Raw genomic sequence first — 20,153 nt, 5'->3', positions numbered from 1 at the left:
ACCATAAAATTCACTGTTTTTAAGTGTACAAATCAATGAATTATAGTATAAATACAGAGTTGTACAATCATCACCACAATCTAATTTTAGAACATTTCATCAACCTAAAAAGAAACCTTACGCTCATTTATAGTCACTCCATATTCCCACCCACCAATGTTAAGCAACTTAGATAACTCTCTGTCTCTATATATTTGCCTTTTGTAAATACTACATATAAATTAAATCATACAATGTGTGTTTTTTTGTGTCTGGTCAAGCCTTAGTTCTCCTTTACATATCTTGGTATTGCACCACCTTGGAACAGCCCAAGATCATACATCTTTCTGCTCTTGTTCCCATTAAACTGGCCAATTAGCCTGCTAGAGAAGATGCCTACATTGGAACGGCAGTTTGAGCTGCTTATATGTGCAAGCTTAGTCTGGAGATACAGTGGTCAGCAAAACTAGACATGGTCTCTGCCCTCAAGGAATTAAACGAATTTTTATTTCACCCAAATAAATTTAAGTCATCATGTGATACGTACTACAAAAGAAGGACAAGATCTTGATTTTAATCTGAGCTAACAAATGCAGTTTATAATATCTGATTATTACTGTGATATTTAAAGTATTGAAAAGCAGGAGCCTTTCTGGTCAAAAAGAGAATAATGTTGTTTTTCCTAACAGGAAGGCATTGTATTCAACACAATCCCTATCCAAATCCCAGCTGCCTTTTTTTGCAGAAATTGACAAGCTGATTCTAGAATTCATATGGAAATGCAAGTAAAGGAGGAACAAAGGTGTAGGAGTCACATTCCTAATTTCAAAACTTACAAAGCTGCAGTAATCAGCTTTGCTTGGTACTGGCATAAGGGTAGATATACAGATCAAGGTAATGTGTGATATCAATGTAATGGAATAGAATTGAGCACACAGAAATAAAACCATTTATTTATTGTCAATTTTCAACAAGTGTGTCAAGAATTCAATGGGGGAAAGAACAGTCTTTTTAAAAACAATGTCTCTGGGACAACACATGCAGAAATGAACTAAAAAAAGGATTCTAGACATAAATATAAGTGCTAAAACTATAAAATTCTTAGGAGAAAATAAGAGTAAATCTTCATGATGTTGTTTTAAGCAGTGGTTTCTTAGATATGACACCAAAAGCACCAGCAAACAAAAGAAAAAGAAAAAGCTACTAAATTGACTTCATAAAATTTAAAACTTCTACGAAAGATGTTGCTAATGTGGAAAAATGTGGGAGGTATGGGGAGCAGGGCCTATGGGAATCCCCTACATATTCTCTGTAATATTTGTGTAATCGAAGTATCTTTTAAAAAATAAAAAAGCTGAAAGAAAGAAAAAAATTTCTGTGCTTCAAAGGATACCATCAAGACTAAAAAGACAATTCACAGAATGGGAGAAAATATTTCTAAATAACATATCTAATGAGGGTCTAGAATACAGAATATATAAAGAACTATTTTAACTCAATAACAACAATAACAAAAGGCAGTCCAATTTAAAAATGGGCATAGGATTTGGACAGATTTTTCTGTCCCAAGAAGATATACAAGTGGCTGATAAGCATATGAAAAGATGGTCAACACCATTAGTCATCAGAAAAATACGAATCAAAATCCCAGTGAGGTAACACTTCATATCTGTTATAATAGCTATAATCAAAAAGACAGGTAAGCATTGGCAAGGATGTGGAACATCTGGAACTGCTATATGTTGCTGGTGGGAATGTAAACTGGTGTAGCCACTTTATAAGACAATTTGGACTTCCTGAAAAGGTTAAACATAGATTTTCCAAATGACCCAGCAGAGGTGTATACACAAGAAAATTGAAAGCATATGTCTATGCAAAAACTTATATACAACTGTTCATAGAAGCATTAGTTATAATAGCCAAAAAGTAGAAACCCAAATATCTATCAACTGATAAATGAATAAACAAAATATGGTATATCCATAAAAATGGATATTATTTAGTCACAAAAAGGAAGTACTGATTCATGTTTTCATGTTACTACATGGATAAACCTTAAAAATATTATGCTACATAAGAGAATCCAGACAAAAGTCCATATATTGTAGGATTCCATATATATGAATGGTCCAGAACAGGCAAATCCATAAAAGAGAGAAAGTAGATTATTGGTCGCTTAGAGCTGGGAAGGGCCTAGGTAGGGAAATGGGAAGGGACTGCTAATGGATATTGGGTTTCATTTTGGGGTGATGAAAATGTTCTATAATTAAATAATGTGATGGTTGCACAACTTTATGAATATACTAAATACCACTGAACTGTACTCTTTCAAAGGATGAATAGTGTGACTACCCAATCCCATGACTTTATTCATTATTAATAGCATGCTCTTGTTTAATCCATGTCTAGATCCTACCTCCCCAACTTCAGACTTCCACTGTTTGCCTGAACTCTCCACTTACATGACTGCCAAGAACTGTAAAGGGTCTAATATTTTGCCCTACTTGCAAGCTGACAATGTAGCCTGATGGCAGAAGGATGCTGACAGAAGATATGAGACTCTGGAGTTAGAGATAAAGGGCTTTATTACTCACAGAACAGAACAGCATGTAGTATGAGCTTCAGATTTACTTTGGTCCCCCTTGCTCTCTAGGTCCCCCAGGGCAAAATGGAGCTACCCAAATGGATACTGTACACACAGTAGGTTTGTGTTACAGCTGAGGCACCCCTAACTCAGGGAATCCCAGTTTTTTATAATGGGCTATAAACAAACCCGCCCAACATTTTTCTGAAGGTGGACATTATTATTTGTATAATGGAAAGTTAAAAACAAAACAAAACAAAACAAATAAACTTGCCACTTCTCTGGAGGGAGACACTATCTTTGCCTTCCAAGGTTGCTGTCTACACAAGCATCCTTGAAAAGATCTTCCACAACAAAAAGAGCCAATTCCTCTACTCACAAAGTGTACAGAAATGTGAGAAACTCATGGAGAAATATCTCTCAACAATGTCTATGAGGAATCTCATAATACAATACTTTTAAATATGAAAACCAGATCTTGCATCCCACAAAATTTGCTCCTCCTGCAGTATTCCCCATTTGGACAAATGTCAGTTCCACTTGTTCAGTAATCCTGACCAAAAACCTTTGGATCCACATTGATACTTCTTTATCTCTCACACTCTATCCACTAAAATCCATTAGCAAGTTCTTCAGATCTACCTTAAATTATATCCTAAACCCAACCTCCTCTCCCCACTTTGATCATTATAACCCTATTCCAAAACTCCATCATCTCTCACCAAGACTCTAAGACCTCCAAAGTTTTTCCCTCATACTTAGAATAAAATGCAAACATTGACTCTGGTCTACAATATCCTCCCTGACCTGATCCCTGTTCATCTTATGTCCTACTGCTTTTTCCCTTGATCACTGAGCTCCAGCTACATGAGCCTTCTTCCACTCCTTGCACTAGAGAAGCACCTACTATCTCAGGGCATTGGAACTTACTGTTCCTTCTACCTTGTGGAAGTCTGCTATTATTTATGAATTCCAAAAATAGATATTGGATTATGTTTGTAAACTGGTCTGCTCCTCTGGGCATATTAGATTCAGAGGTTTCACTTTTACTTGATTAAATTGAGATGGGGGCTTTGATTCGGTCATGTCAGTAGGACGTTGAGTCTCCACCCCCTTGGTGGGCAGACACTCACACCAAAAAAGGATGCAGCTGAGAAGAGAACTTAGTTTTGGACACTGGAGCCCCAGGAAGACAGCAGAGCCATTTGCCTGACAGTTTGCAGCTACAGAGACGAGAGTCCTGAGCAGCTGAGCGCAGGAAAGAGACAAGTCCTCCACTCTACAGCTAAAACTGGAAGAGCCTGGGCCCATGGAACCTTAAAAGGTAGAGGAAGAGGAAGGTTGAATGCTTGCAGAGATCAGCAATCATCTTGCTTCAACATCTGCCAAATGATTTTGGGTGGGAAAGTTACCTCTTACGGTACCTTAAGTTGGACTCTTTAGAAGCTGGTAAGCTTCTACCCCAAATAAATATCCTTTATAAAAGCCAAAAGAATTCCGGTACTTTGCATCAGCACCCCTTTGGCTGACTAATACATATCTGTAGCACATTCCCACCTGAAAATCCTCCTGGTTTTCTCATTCACTTTATTTAGGTCTCTGTTCAAATGTCACTTTCCAGGTCATGCTCTTTGTACTACACTAGATGATATCAGCAATAGATTGGATGAACCAGAAAGCAAGTTTTGAAGACAGGCCAAGTCCAAATTTGGGACATATACATGTCTATAAAAGGCTATACTATTGGATTTTTCAAGACATTTCCAATTTTAAATAATCTGACCTTTGTCCTTCAGATACATGAATTCTCATAGCCACATGCCTATTTTGAAAGACAAGGCCACTATAATTGCAAATCTCTCTCCATTCCATTGCTCAGATGAAATTCTTTATTCTGCTCTTCTGCCCCATGAAAAGTGGTCCTATTCATAGCTTGTAATGGTTTTCAGATAGAAATTCTAAAAGTACACCTAAGTTTCATTTTTTTCAAAAAAAATAATAATGGCTATTCCAAGGGCATATAAGATTTATCAACTAGAAAATAAATGGTAATGCAATGATACGTCTAAAAGTGTGACTCATGAGATAGTATGCTATACTAAAAAAGAACTGCATGGTTTTTCCAATTTATACAGACAGTAATCAAGATAATTTGTATGGGAATGGATATTAGGGGTTCAGGATAATGGTACAAACGCATAAAGTCAAATCAGCCCAAATTTATTGATATGGGCCCACTAAGCAGAGATTCTGATTCAATATTGTAGCTCAAGGGGTTAGATGGGGCTCTCATAATGTATTTGATTGAATGGCTAAAATTTGAACCAAAAGATCGTCTACACTAAATGAAGGTGAAATGCCAGAACTGCCCTGGTATACATAGATGAAGGTATCCAAAGGCTTAGGGAGACTGGAATGTTAGAAGTAGATAATGTAAGTCCTGCTCACCCACCTCAGGAGGTTCTAGAAGACACACTTTCACCATGACTGTAAGAAATAAACTTGTAAGGGTAGCACCAATTTCCTTGAAGAACATTGCTCTTCTCCATAGGCCAGAGATTATAGTGGGAACTGCTGCTACCAAGCTGAGATTCTTAAATACAATGGGATAATTAGATCCCAGGGTGACAGAGGTCAAGTGGTGATTCTTAATCGCCAAAGACAATGTGGGTTATTCTAATGGACAGTGGAGCCAAAGCTTTAGTCAGAATACTCGGATTCAGAGACATATGTTGTTGGCTAGTTGATTATGGTATGCCTAGAAGAGAAACAGATAGGCAGTCTACTAAATTCTCACTTGGTCTGTATAAGTAGAAGTGTTCTAGACCAAGTTAACAGAAATCTAATTTGAATCACAAAACAGAGTCCCTCAATCAATTCCCAGACTTGAGACAGTTTAAAGTCCCAGAACCTCTTGAACCAAGGGGAGGCTGGATCCCCTTGAGGAAATCCTTGCTACGCTGCCAAAAATTTATGCTGTTAATCTGTCTCTTACTACCTTTTAACCAGGGTGGTTGTGCACTCAGTAAAATAAAATAATCAGACTATTTTAGAGTTACTGGACACTTGCCCTGAACTAATTCCAAGATATCCAAAATGTCACTGTGGTCCACTAGGTCAGAGTTGGGTTAATGGAGGTCAGGTGATCAACAAAATTTTAGCTCAGGTCTGTCTCAGTGGGTCCCCAAACAAATCTTGAGGTTATTTTCCTAGGTCCAGATGCATAATTGGAACAGAGATTCTCAGCATCTGGTGCCCTTATAAGAAGAGGAGAGGAGAGACAGAGACACAAAGAGGAAAAGTCCATGTGATGATGAAGACAAAAGTTAGAGTTATGCTACCACAAGCCAAGGAAAGACAGGGACCAGAGGCTAGAAGAGGCAAGGAGGGATTCTTCCTTAGAGCCTTCAGAGGGAGAGTGGTTCTCCTGACACCTTAATTTCAGATTTCAAGCCTCCAAAGTGTGAGAGAATAAATTTGTTTTAATAAGCAATTCAGTTTGTGGTACTCTGTTACAGCAGCAATAGGAAAATAAGACAATTATCTATCCCATGAACTGATGAAATATAAACTATATGGTACCATCTTTAACATATTCTTGCAAAACAAACAAAAAATGAATGGACATGGAAACTAACTTGCTTTTAGATCTATCTTCCTGCTCACAAGAAATTCTGGGGAAAGAGGAAAAGTTAGCCAGTACCACAAGGAACAATGATCAATCCAGAATGTGGAAAATTCTTGCACCTTCAATAAGCAAAGACATGGGGGGGGGAAGGAAAGAGAACTGTTTTAAGAAATAAAAGAAACTCGTGACTTAAGAATCAAAAAACAATGAACTGACCACATTTGGAAACCAAATTAATAAGCAAATCAATTATTTTAAAACATTTTTTATGATAAAGAAATTTTAATATGCACTGGGTAATGGATAATATTAAGGATCTAGTTTTATTAGGTGTTAATATGAAAGAATGTCCCTTTTAAGATGTACACTAAAGGATATAGTGGGGAAGCGGATGGATAGGGCATCCACCTACCACATGGGAGGTCTGCGGTTCAAACCCCGGGCCTCTTTGACCCATGTGGAGCTGGCCCATGCGCAGTGCTGATGCACGCAAGGAGTGCCATCCCACGCAGGGGTGTCCCCGCATAGGGGAGCCCCATGTGCAAGGACTGCAACCCGTAAGGAGAGCCACCCAGCACGAAAGAAAGTGCAGCCTGCCCAGGAACAGTGCCGCACACATGGAGAGCTGACACAACAAGATGATGCAACAAAAAGAAACACAGATTTCCGGTGCTGCTGCTAAGGATAGAAGCAGTCACAGAAGAAAACACAGCAAATGGACACAGACAGCATACAACTGGGGGGTGGGGGAGCGGGTAAGGGGAGAGAAATAAATAAAAAATAAATCTTTAAAAATAAATAAATAAAGGATATAGTGATTAGCTGACAAGATTCATAAGATTTACTTTAAAATGTTTCAGAGAAAAAGAGGGAGGGGGTTGGAGCAAAAAGATAAAACAAGGCTGACAAAACGTCAATAGTTATTAAAGCTGGGTGAAGGGTTCATTAAAGTTTTTTATATTCCTTCTTCGTATGCTTGGAAATTTTCATAAGTTTCTAAAAATTAAATAAGCTCTCCATATTCAAGAGAACTAAAAAAATTTCTAAGTGACCTAGGCTATAGACAATGAGCTAGGGATATTCACTCCTTAGCAGTTAGGGAGAGAGGCATTATAAAAGCCCTGAAAAGAAAATGTTTCCACCTTCTCACATTCATTACATATAATTCCAGAAAAATAAAGATAAAATAACAAGCCAATAGTATTCTAATTTTAGCCACAAAGACTATTTACTTTAGAAACATAAAATATTAAAATTTTCCAAAAACAATTTCAGAGCCCATAAGCATTATAATCCAGCACTTAATGTAATTCGGTAACACTGAGGTATGGTCTGATTTTTTTCCTCCAAGTATTTTTCCTTTCTCCGCTTACCCCATCACATTTTAGTGCCTCTGAGGAAGAGTTGGGACAAGACAGAATTAAAACAAACAAATAAACAAAAAGTCTGACAAAGTCTTCTTGATTTTAGATTCCAAAGACTACATCCTAAAGGGCAGGAGGAGACTCCTGGTTCTTGATAGAAAAAGTCTAACTATCAACATTTTTTGTGTGCTGCCTCAGCATCTACACTGGCCTGAATCCTGGCCTTTGGCCAATTACTAAGCAGCTTTCCAGCCCTGGGGCAAAAACTCCCCCAGAACCTAAATGCACTTCCATGTTCGCCACCAACACACCTCACCCAAAAACCCACAGCTGGTCCCAAAAGATCTCATTCCCACCACCATCAGATTCCCAGCCCCTTTCCCGTTTCATGCATATTTGCTTTAAAATAACCCATCCTTGACTCCTGTGGGAAATCTACTAACCTCCACCCCTCGGACCAAAATAAGGGCTCAAGCCCAAGGGGCCCTCTTGCTCTGCCTGTGTACTTCCACCAATTGGTTAAATCACCCGAGCAACAAGTGCTTCCCCAGACTCCTCATGGCACCCCTCTCTCTCTGGAACCTGGGAATAACAAACTCTCTTTTCTCATGCATTATGGCTCCAGTTTCCAGTTGTGTCACACCTGACCTCCACTAGAACCAAATTTAAAATCCAACTTAACTCATTTGAAATGGGAGAAAATTAGAGCTTCCAGCTGCCTACTCAAGTCCACACGAGGAAAAGAGGAAGGGAACTAAGGGATCCATAACAGTTTACTATGCAGTTTCTGGGAGGCAGGAGACTCAAGGGATCCAGGGAAGAAAAGGCTGCGTGGTTCATACAGGACAGCAAAGAGGAAGACAGACTGACTGTCTTCTGAGATTCCCAGGTCACATGTTTGCCTAAGAAAGCTGCCAGGGCTGAAGGACTCGGATACCTTGGGCAACACATAGCTCAAGCAGACTTGATGTCCAGTGTAGGCCCCTCCCAACACCTTGACCTTGTGCAAAGGGGCTTGAGTTAACTGAGATTAAGCTGACTGCCTGCCTAGCAGAATGAGGCCTCAAAATAGAAATTAAGCTACATTACATATATTTATTAACATTTTTATATACCCAAGAATATGGGATGCAAGTCCCATCTACCATACCTACAGAATAAATTCATCATCAATCTTTTATTTCTGTACAAGGAAGCAGCACCAGCATTTTCATGGCTGACATGGAAATCAGTGCAAAGCTCAGGTTCTGTCAAAGGGGACAAAACAGGTTTGGGCAGCTTTGCCAATTCTTTATTGCTCTTATATCATCAAGTCACGTCAGCCCAGGGCAAAATTATAAAGGAAACAAAAATGCTTTTGTGTAGCCTTTTACTTCTTAGGGACTTGCTGCTAACAGTCCTTCCTTCACTTCTGTGCTACACTTCCATCCATTTTTAAGCAGGGGCCAATTCCAGGGACTTCTCAACTGGCTCTTTTTTTTAAAGATTTATTTATTTCTCTCCCCCCCCACCCCCCCCACCCCAGGTGTCTGCTCTCTGTGTCCATTTGCTGTGGGTTCTGTGTCCACTTGTATTCTTATCAGCGGCACTGGGAATATGTGTCTCTCGCTGTGTCATCTTGCTGCGTCAGCTTTCCATGTATGTGGTGACACTCCAGGGCAGACTGCACTTTTTTTGCGCTGGGCAACTCTCCTTATGGGGCGCACTCCTTGCGCGTGGGGCTCCCCTACGCTGGGGACACCCCTGCGTGGGAGGGCACTCCTTGCATGCATCAGCATGGGGCACATGGGTCAGCTCATCACATGGGTCAGAGGCCCTGGGTTTGAATCCTGGACCTCCCATGTGGTAAACGGACACTTCATCCATTGAGCCAAATCCACTTCCCTCAACTGGCTCTTAATCTGCCTTGAGCCTCAATCCTTCCAAGAATCCTAATGAACTAAGAGATAATTTACTACTACTTATACTATAACTTTATTGGATAATGTTACTTTATTCCAGTTATTTTTTTGCCAAACCTTGTGCAGAGCACTTATTTAAGGACATTTGTTTAAACAGCCTGGCAACCAGATCAAGATTCAAACCCACATCAGTCTGAATGCAATGTTCAAAGGATTATTCCTCTAAGGCATATGTCCTTGAATTTCTACAGAAAGTGACCTGAAAGATTCTCTATTCCAGCTTCCCTCAATTTAGAGATGAGCAGTCTTGTATCAGAAAGCATACAAGATTTTACCAAATTTACTGAGTTATTCAGAATTTATGATTTGGCTCAATTGATAAAGCATCTGCCTACCACATGGGAGGTCCAGGGTTCAAACCCAGGGCCTCCTGACCCATATGGTGAGCTGGCCATGCGCAGTGCTGATGCACGCAAGGAGTGCCATGCCACACATGGGTGTCCACCGTGTAGGGGAGCCCCACATGCAAGGAGTGCGCCCTGCAAGGAAAGCTGCCCTACGCAGCCTGCCCAGGAGTGGCGCTGCACACATGGAGAGTTGACACAGCAAGATGACGCAACAAAAGAGACAAAGATTTCCAGTGTTGCTGACAAGAATGCAAGCAGACACAGAACACACAGCAAATGGACACAGAGAGCAGACAACTGGGGCAACAGGATGGAAAGGGGAGAGAAATAAAAAATTAATAATTTATGATGGCTTAATGTGTGATTCAGGTAATATCTCAGAAGAAAATCTCAGTGGCTGAACTGAAAACAAAGGACTGGGGTTAGGAATTTCAAAATCATTCTGGCTTAGAAAAGTGGGCAGAAAAGATATTTGGATGGTGCAAAGACCCCCTAGATTCTATCAAAATATATTCACAACAGGAGTCCCCCACCTGCCCCTCCTACTTCTCATCCCTTGCTTTGTGCACAGGGGCTTCCCTCCCTCTTCTGACTCAGGGTCTTTGAAAATCACATAGAACGTTCTTCTCTCAAATATCTGCACAGTTCACTTCTCACCTCTTTCAGGTCTTTGCTCAAATGTCACCTTCTCAATGAAGACTTCAGAGGCCTCCTATGGGAAACTGCAACCTTCCAGACATAACACCATGCACTTCAAAATCCCAGTCCTCTCCATATTTTTCTCATCATGATCTTCAGTGTTTTACCTACATTTTTTTTTATTGCCCACCTCCTCCTACTATCAATGCGAACTCCATGAAGCCCCCATGAAAGGTGATTTTTGTCTGATTCACTCACTGCTGTGTCCCCCATGTTCAAAATAGGGCCTGCCTCACAGTGGGTCCTCTTTGTTGAATGAATGAATGAGGGCCACCATGCCCTTCACCTGCAGACGGGTGGCTACTTCACTTTAAATGTCAGAGGGCTTATTCGGGTGAAACCAAAATTTTCCTCTTACAGAAGTCAACATTTCAGAAACAGGCTCAACTCCTGAAAAGATGGCAGCTCCCTTCACCATTTTCTTCCTGTTATCTTAGAAATGAGGATGTAAAAGATAAAACAAATAAAAATAATTAACTAACAAATAGGAAAAAAAAAAGAAATGAGGATGCGCACCAGGCTAAAGGCAGCCATTTCAAGAGCATCTACTGTGTGGTAGGCACTGTGATGGCATGTTACATATCTATTGTCTCAGTTTATCCTCAAACCATCCTTTTAATAAACAAAATGTGGCTTATCTATACAATGGAATATTATTCAGCCAAAAAGGAATAAAGTTCTGATACATACTACAACATGGGTGAACCCTGAAGACATAAGACAGAGTGAAATAAACTACAATACAAAAGTACAAATATTTTACAATTCAACTTTTATGAAATATTTAGAATAAGCAAATTCATGAAGAAAGAAAGTGGATTAGAAGTTACCAGGCACTGGGGTGAGGAGGAATGAAAAGTTATTGTTTAATGTCTCATATGTCCTCATATGTGTCTGAGATGATGAAAAAGTTTTGGTAACAGATGGTGGTGATGGTGATGTTTTCTTTGAATACAAAGAAAGTGTTAGCAGGCTTTCAGTAAAATTCAGGAAACAGAACACACACCCTAGCTCCTCTCTTTCTCAAATCCTCACTATATCAAGAATAATGGGATTTTAAAGGAGAAAGGCATAAACAGTACACAAGGACAACAAATAGGAGAAAAAATGAATATAGAATTTTGGAATCTAAAACACAGTTTAAGTGGTAATTGATTTAGCAGACCTGGGAAACCAGAAGCCTAAATTAAGTAGGAAAAGGCAAGAAGCAACTCACTTGACACGTCAGAACCCGAAACACACCGCAGCTTGCAGCATCAGATACCTCTAGGAGTAAGGAGTAAGAATGGGACAAAAAAACTGGAAAACTTGTGGAGCCTGTTTTGTAAACAGTTGGACGTGCAGATTCCTCCCACACTCTGCAGAGAGCCAGTAAGGGAAATACAGAGTACAAGGCAGGAGCACTCAACAACAAAAAAATTTAAAAAAGGGGAATTGGGAGAAAGTTTCCATATCAGAACTTGAGATCCCCCAGCCTTCTTCCCCTACCTGGACCCAGAAGGTTAGCACCCCAAATTGTATACCTTCTGCACAAGACTGACCAGCCAAAGAGAAAGGACCTAAAGGTATTGATATCTGGGGTACTGCCATGAGATAGCCAGGAAAGTCACCCTACAATGAATCTCACAATTGACAATGCCACTCTCACTCAGTTTTCAGCTTATTGTGATCTTAAAAATGAGCAGTCAGCTACACCCTCTTCGCCTGGTACCTCCTCGCCCCCCCCCAAAAAAAAAAAAGGAATCAGTCAAGGATCATCAGACACATATGAGGAAAGCTTTAACATAAAAAGACAGAGACAAACAAATAAAACACATGTACGTATGCAACATGAAGAATGAAGAAAGAGTTTAGGGAAATGAAAGCTTCAAATTAAACATTTTCATTAATATCCTCATCAAGTTAAGAGAAGCTTTTAATCCAGGAGGAAAAACATGAGTCAATTAAATATTATTTTATTTAAAATCAATAATGTAAGGCTGGTAAAAACAAACAAAACTTCGATTGCAGAAATAAAATCTTCAACACCTGAGTTAAAAGATAAACTTGCTACACTTTGACTTATTGGACTTACTCCACTCAGCTAACATGGAGTTGAAGAAGGTCAACCACCACAACATGGAGCCTAGAGTGTCTACAACTAGAAGCGGGAAGAGTGCATCCAGTACCCATGTGGAATCTAAGCCCTCACTTGACATAGGTGTGCAATGGACACAACCAATCCAATGTCCACAGAGAAAATGTGGAATGGGTGTGGGAACGGTAGCCATGGGGGCTGCTGGGTGTGGGGAACGGGAGGAAGAGATGAGATGTGGAGGCGTTTTCGGGACGTGGAGTTTCCTGGATAGTGCTTCACGGACAATTATGGGACACTGTAGATCCCCCCAGGGCCCACTGGATGGAACGTGAGAGAGTCTGGGCTATGATGTGGACCATTGACTATGGGGTGCAGTGATGCTCAGAGATGAACTTACCAGGTGCAATGGATGTATCACGATGATGGGAGAGAGTGTTGCTGTGGGGGGAGTGGGGGGCGGGGGCGGTGGGGTTGAATGGGACCTCATATATTTTTTTAATGTAATTAAAAATAATAATAATAAATAAATATTTTTTAAAAAAAGATAAACTTGAGAAAAACTTCCCAAAAAAAAGAGAAAAAAGGACAAAGAAATGGAAAACAAAGTGAAGACAAGAAAATGAGGAGACCCCTTTAGGGGATCCAACATCCAAATGCCAGTTCCTAATAAAGAGAGGGGGGGAGGGAAAGAAAGAAAACAGAAAATTATTTTTAAATTATTTTTCAGAACAAATGTATATGCTTCCAGATGGAACCAGACCACAAAATAACAAGCACAATGAATAAAAATAAAACTATACCGAATTGCCGGCCGCGAGGCCGCTACCAACCCAGGCGGGAGCAAGGGCCGCAGCCTGCGTTGTTTTCCGGTCAAACGCGGCGGCTGAGCGTGGGGCTTCTGGTTTCCCCCGGTCTGTGGCGCCCTGAGGGAGAGGCGCAGTCACGTCGGGCTTCGCCCCTGGCATTTTCTACGGCGACATCACCCCTGAGCCGATGAGGGGCAGGCCCACAAGTCGCAGCTGCAGAGGCACTTGGAAGAGTTCCCGAAGCGGTAAACCTTCCTGGGCACCGACCTCACGGGCTTCATCCTGAAATACAGGGATGAAGACTAACGGCATCACAACCTGGGACTGAGGTGGAGATGGAGGATCGGGCCGGCTTTGATGAGGACCTGTACAAGCAGTCAGCCGAGCACCTACACTTTTGGAGGAAGCTGCGAGGAGGTGACTGAGGCGGCGGCCCGACCCGGCCTGGCAGCCAGGAGGTGCTCCAGGACTTCCGGGTCGGATCCCGGCCCGCCCAGCACTCACAGCTTCAAGTCGGACCTGACGTCGCACCTGGTGAAGATCCCCGGCATCACCGTAGCGGCCTCTCGGGTCCGCACCAAGGCCACCTTCATCTCCGCCCAGGGCCGCAACTGCCGCGCAGCCGGATCTCCGCGGCGGCCGCGGGCCGCGCCTGGGTGGAGGGCCACGCCCTGCCCCGGAAGTGCAATACAGATGCGGCGCCCCTGGCGCCCGCTGGACTCTGCTTCTTCAGGCCCGACGAGGGCAAGCGTGTGGACTTTCAGACCCCGAAGCTGCAGGAGTTGCCTGACACGGTGCCCCAGGGCGAGATGCCCAGCGCGTGCAGCTCTACTCCAATAGGTACCTATGTGACCAGGTTGTCCCCGGGAACAGGGGCGCCATCGTGGGCATCTACTGCCGCGACTGGGTGGGCGTGGGTGTCCAGAGTCCCTACATCCCTGCACGGGGCATCCAGGTGGGCACAGGTGGCTCTGGCCGCCGCTCTGCCGCGGCTGTGACCCCGCACAATGAGGAGTTCCGCCGCCCTGCCACCCTGCCCGACGTCTACAAGGTCACCTCCAAGGGCTCTTTGAAGGCTCCTGAAAGAGACTCCCTGATGGACTCACAGGCCCAACCTGCTGATGCTAGAGGACCCAGAAACGACCAAGTCCCAGCTTCTGAAGTTTGTGGAGAAGTGTTCTCCCTTTGGCGTGTACACATCTGGAAAGGGCAGCAGCGCAGCCGGCCTGACAACCTCGGTCATGAGGGACCCTCGCCTGGGAATTTCATTATGGACGGTGGAGCCACGATCCGGGCTGACAGTGGGTTCATTTGTCTCCACGAATTTGACAAGGTACAAGAAGAAGACTGTGTGGCCATCCATGAAGTCATGGAGCAGCAGACCTCAGTTGCGAAGGCGGTGATCACCACCACACTGAACTCCCTTTCCTGCGTCCTGGCTCCGGCCAACTTGGTGTTGCGCCACTGGGATGAGAGGAAGGGCGAACATTGACTTCATGCCTTCCCTTCCGTCTCGCTTGGTCTTGATCTTCATCGTCAGTGAGGAGCACAATGAGGAGAGGGACATGATGCTGGCCAAACACATCATCACACTGCATGTGAGCACCTTTCTTTGCCTCAGTTTTCTAATCGAGAAACAGGGATGCCACTAGTCCCAGCCTCACAGGGTTGCACTTAGGCAAAATGAACTCCTGTCTGTGAAAGGTCAGGAAGGGCCCAGCAGTGTGGCAAGAGCATTTGGAACTCTGGAGTCATGCAGGCCGTCCAACAAAGTAGTGAGAGTGGAGGTCCTGGAGTTCTGTGGACTGTTTCTCTCCTGTGGGACCCTGGGTAAGGCACTCATGTGTATGTGCCTTGGTTTATCATCACTAACTTGGAGATTACTGGAATCACTACCATGAGTTGTGAGGATGGAATCATAGAAAGCGCTAGTGATGGCAATATTGGAGAAAAGGAAAAATGCTAATGTTTGGTAACTATTTTGCCAAATACCAAAGTATCAACATCAGTATTTTGTTAAGAAAATGGGAATTCACAAAACTAAAGAAAAATCACCAAAATAAAATCTTTGATTAAAAAAAGCTATACCGAAGGTCTTTCTAACTTTTTTTCCTACCAAAATGTAAACTCTGTAAGGACCATAATTTTTATCTGTCACCTCTTTAGAAACACTTTAATTTCTAAATATCAATCCCCACCAAGGGAAACCATAGCTCCCTGAAGAATTGGTCATTTCCAGAGCTGGACAGGAATACTGCAAGATAAACCTGGAATGTCTCGTGCAAGAAAGTTTGGAAGTGCTTAAAACATCTTTGGGATATGCCAAAAGGACATGAGCCAGCCTGAAGGGGTCCCATTGAGAATCAAAATAATGATAGTAATAGATTATAAACCACTGAATAAAACATGAATCCATGAAACTATACCAATTTTTTTTAAATGAGTGAATAATTAAAGGGAGGGAAAAGGGAATGCTCTTCCTTTATGGTAGAATGCCAACAAATAAACGTAGATGGAATGATGGAGTTAGAAAACCATCAAAGCAATAAGGAGGCTAAAATAAGTGAATCAAAGGTCAGTGAAGAGCAGGATATTTATCTATCCTCCAAAATTACCTATTACAAAGGGAAAATTAACTTTGCAATGAAGAAATATGGCAGACTCTCACCCATGACATCAGAATGAACATCGCCAATAACAGATTCTGTGAGTCTCCCGGTATGATATACTGAAAAAGACAAACATCACTTGTCCCAGGCAAAAATGCATATGAGGAACAACTGGAGAAACACAAATTCAGAGACTTTCTGTAAAATAAATGCCCTACACTCTTAAAAAATGTTGAGACCATGAAAGACAAGGAAAGAGCAACTGACCAGATTAAATAATAAAGTTTCGGGATGTGGATTTGGCCCAACTGATAGGGCGTCCACCTACCACATGGGAGGTCCGAGGTTCAAAATCAGGGCCTCCTGACCCATGTGGTGAGCTGGCCCACGCACAGTGCTGATGCGCACAAGGAGTGCCCTGCCACGCAGGGGTTTCCCCCATGTAGGGAAGTTCCACGTGCAAGGAGTGCACCCCTGAAGAGAGCCGCCCAGCATGAAAAAAATGCAGCCTGCCCAGGAATGGTGCCGCACACACAGAGAGCTGACACAACAAGATGATGCAACAAAAACAAGACACAGATTCCAGATGCCGCTAACAAGAATACAAGCGGACACAGAAGAACGCACAGTGAATGGACACAGAGAGCAAACAAGGGGGGGGGTGTGTGTGGAGGGGATGGGAAAGGGGAGAGAAAATAGATAAAAAATAAATCTAAAAAAAAAGGAATTAAGTTTCATGACAGCTAAATATAATGCAAACTCCTGAACTGGATCCTGGACCAAAAAAAAGCCATAAAGGACATTATTGGGAAATTTGTCAGAATTTGACTTAGTCTATGGTTTCGATCATAGTATTACATTTAATGTTAAATTTCCTGATTTTGACCTTTACATTGTGAGAATATAAGAGAATAAGAACTAAGGTTCTTAGGAAATAGACATTGATATATTTAAGGGTACTGGTGCATGATGTGTGCAACTTGTTCTCAAGTAGTTCATTTTAAAAAATAGTTATATATAGATACAAATAATGAAGCAAATGGGGCAACATCTCAACAATAGGTGATTCTGCCCAAAAGAATATACTATTAGTATATTTTTGCAAATATATTAAAACCTTGCAATTCTATCAAAATTAACTACCCCCCCAACCCCCAAAAAAATGAGGTGATAGAACTGTTCAAAATTGTCTTATGAGAGGACTGGGGATTCTGAGAGGTGCTTTCTTGGGGGAAAAAAATACCTTTAGAGTTGTTGTGGAACATTTGTTAAAATTGATGAAAGCACATTTTTATTATTGTGCTATTAACTATAGTCTGTGGTTTACCTTAGGGTTCACTGTTTGTGTAGTACAGTTCCATGATTTTTAAAATTTTTATTCTTTTACTATACATACAACCTAACATTTTCCTTTTTAACCTCATTCAGATATAAATTCCATTGCTGTTAATTACATCCACAATGTTGTGCTCACATCACCACCACCCATTACCAAAACATTTCCATCATTCCAGATAGGAACTCTGTACATTTTTAATAGGTTACCAGGGGATGGGTGGGATGGGGATAGGGAATAGGAACTTTAGAGTTGTTTTGATATGTCTTTCCCCTTTCTGGAAAGGTTCATGTTCAAAGTTCACCTATTTAAAATCCAATATGAGGGACAATTTCCAGGCAATCCAAAAATTGACTCAACACTTACTGGAAAGACGAAACCTCAGAAAAGAGATCTTTGGGTTATGACTTGATAGACATATAAGGGCACCCAAAGCTACAGCAAAAAAAGGCAGGGGGAGGGCACCATGGGATCTAAGCCCCTCTCATTCAGAAGCAGAGTGACCATCACCATCCCAAAATCCTCAAGATAGAAGAACAAACGTAAGGGGAGAATGCAACTATGAACTAAAGTAGACATTATTATTCTGGTAATTGGAGAACTTGTAACATTAATATAAAGACAGTGGTCACCAGAGGGTCTGAGGGAAGGAAGAGGGAACAATAGGAAAAACATGGGGCATTTTTGAGACACTGGAATCGTTCTGCAGAATATTGCAATGACTGATACAAGTCATTATACATCTTGTCAATGTTATTTTCAATGTAACATTTATGTGACCTAAAGCTCCTTTAAAAATAAAGAAAAAAGTATTTTAATGGGGCAGAGAGTGCAACAAACTAAACCAGCAATAACAGGGAAGTGCCTAAATTAATTGTGGTGCATCCATAGTTTGAAATAGTATGCCCTATGAAAAGATATTTTAAAGAAATATCTATTGTCATGGTTAAATGTTTATGATAGAATTTTGAGTAAAATAAGTCAAAGAGAAACACCATACAAAGGAATCCACTACTATGAATGTTTGCACATCTTACTGATTATGACCTGCAGATGTGTGAAGACGTTGGGTACATTGCCCTCTAGTCTGTGGCATAGTAGTTTCTAAGAGCTCAGGATAACAATATCCATCTCCCATAATGAATGTGCAGTACTTAGCACATGACAAGTATTCTATCAGTAGTATAATAAGTCAAAATATTAATACTGACTATTTCCGGGTGGTGAGATTGTGAGCTTTTTTTCCTTAAGGTTTTTTCCATCTTTTTTCTACAATGAGCATCTCTACAATGATTTTTTTTTTTTAAACAGGAAAAATAATAAGTTTTTTTCTCCTGGCCATGCAAGGTTTACCTGGAAGTTAAAGGAACCAAATATACCCAGACATAAGTATTCAATTGTAGGCATCCACAGAGATTCCTATAATTGAACAAACAGACCTGATTTCACTGACAGCAATAGAATTTGTGCCCAAAGAAAGCATAATTTTTCTCCAATGAAGGGCGAGAGACTTAACGTATATAGGCTGTAGCCTGTTTGAAAAAAAAAGAAATGTATTGACTTGAAGTTTCTCAAAGAGCACAGGGAAGACAGTGTGACTCCTTAGCAAAACTGGCCCTAGTCATGCCTTAAATCCAGAGTCCAGAAACATGTGTTTAGTAAGGTTGATGATTAATACCAAGGGTAAAGAAAAAAGTGGTTTGGTTATTAACAAACTGATTTCCTGCTTAACCTGCAGAGGGAAGCATTTGGGGTCCTGAAGGATTGTACCGCCTCTGAAGTCTTCAGTCTGGGCATCCGAGCTAATGTAGACTGAAAAGCATAAACAAGCTCAGGAGCAGAGTCTTGTGCCAACATGGATGGTCAGCTGTGAGGCTCTCTCAGTTCTTCTGAAGAGTCTCATTTCAGTTTTATCACTTCCCTTCTAGCCCATTTCAAGGATGGAAGGGTTTTCACACTTGGGAAGAACTTTTCCAGAAAGATCTTGCACAAAGTCATTCATGAGTGATCTTCCCTCCCTCCCTCCCTTCCTTCCTTCCTCCTTCTTCTTCTTCTCCTTTCTTTCCTTCCTCCCTCTCTCCCCTCCTTTCTTTATTTCTTTCTCCACAAAAACTTGACTGTGCCACACTGAAAAAAATATTGTATAATGGTCAGACTTACCAAGTTCTAAATTTGCACTTCTTCGTTCCCTTCTATAAAAATAGAGCTGAATGGATATTTTCCTCTAATATAGTTATATTCATGGCACTTGATTGTTCACTTTACTCTGGCTTTACTCTGTCTAAAGAACTAACTAAATAAGTAGAATAAAAATAACTTCCTATGATAAACAAATAAATGTGTAATGAAAATATGCAAAAGCCATCTGGGTCTATACAAGCCAATTCTAGATGTCATTATTGTTCCTTTTAAGCCTGCATATATTTGAATTACAGAAAAATGATGAGAAAATATTTTGAGACTTTAGCTATTATGCTTGAAACACATAAGGATCATGGAGATTATGTCTTTGGCACTACCATTGGAAAGCAAAATGCTCTTATGCTGCAGTGCTTTCCAAAATGACCAGAAAGTCACTCTAAAATTCACTCATGAAAAATTGAAAAATTCAGATTTTTAATGACCACAAGAGAGCCAGATTTCTGGTTAATTAGAAGTTCATCTATGAACCAACAACTAAACTTCCAATGAGGAACCATAACAACTTTTTAAACAGGTTTGTCTTCAATTGGGTGATGGAACAGTCAGATAGTATTGGGACCT

At 41.2% G+C, this 20,153-nt stretch overlaps 1 pseudogene; it reads left to right on the top strand.

Annotated features, from left to right (window-relative positions):
- The first annotated feature begins 13,417 nt into the window (after window positions 1-13,417).
- Window positions 13,418-15,097, top strand: LOC101422929 (DNA replication licensing factor MCM5 pseudogene; annotated as a pseudogene).
- Window positions 15,098-20,153: the final 5,056 nt, after the last annotated feature.

This window comes from Dasypus novemcinctus, chromosome 2, assembly GCF_030445035.2.
Source record: "Dasypus novemcinctus isolate mDasNov1 chromosome 2, mDasNov1.1.hap2, whole genome shotgun sequence".
Taxonomy (NCBI): Eukaryota; Metazoa; Chordata; class Mammalia; order Cingulata; family Dasypodidae; genus Dasypus; species Dasypus novemcinctus.
This window is presented reverse-complemented; position numbering and strand designations above follow the sequence as displayed.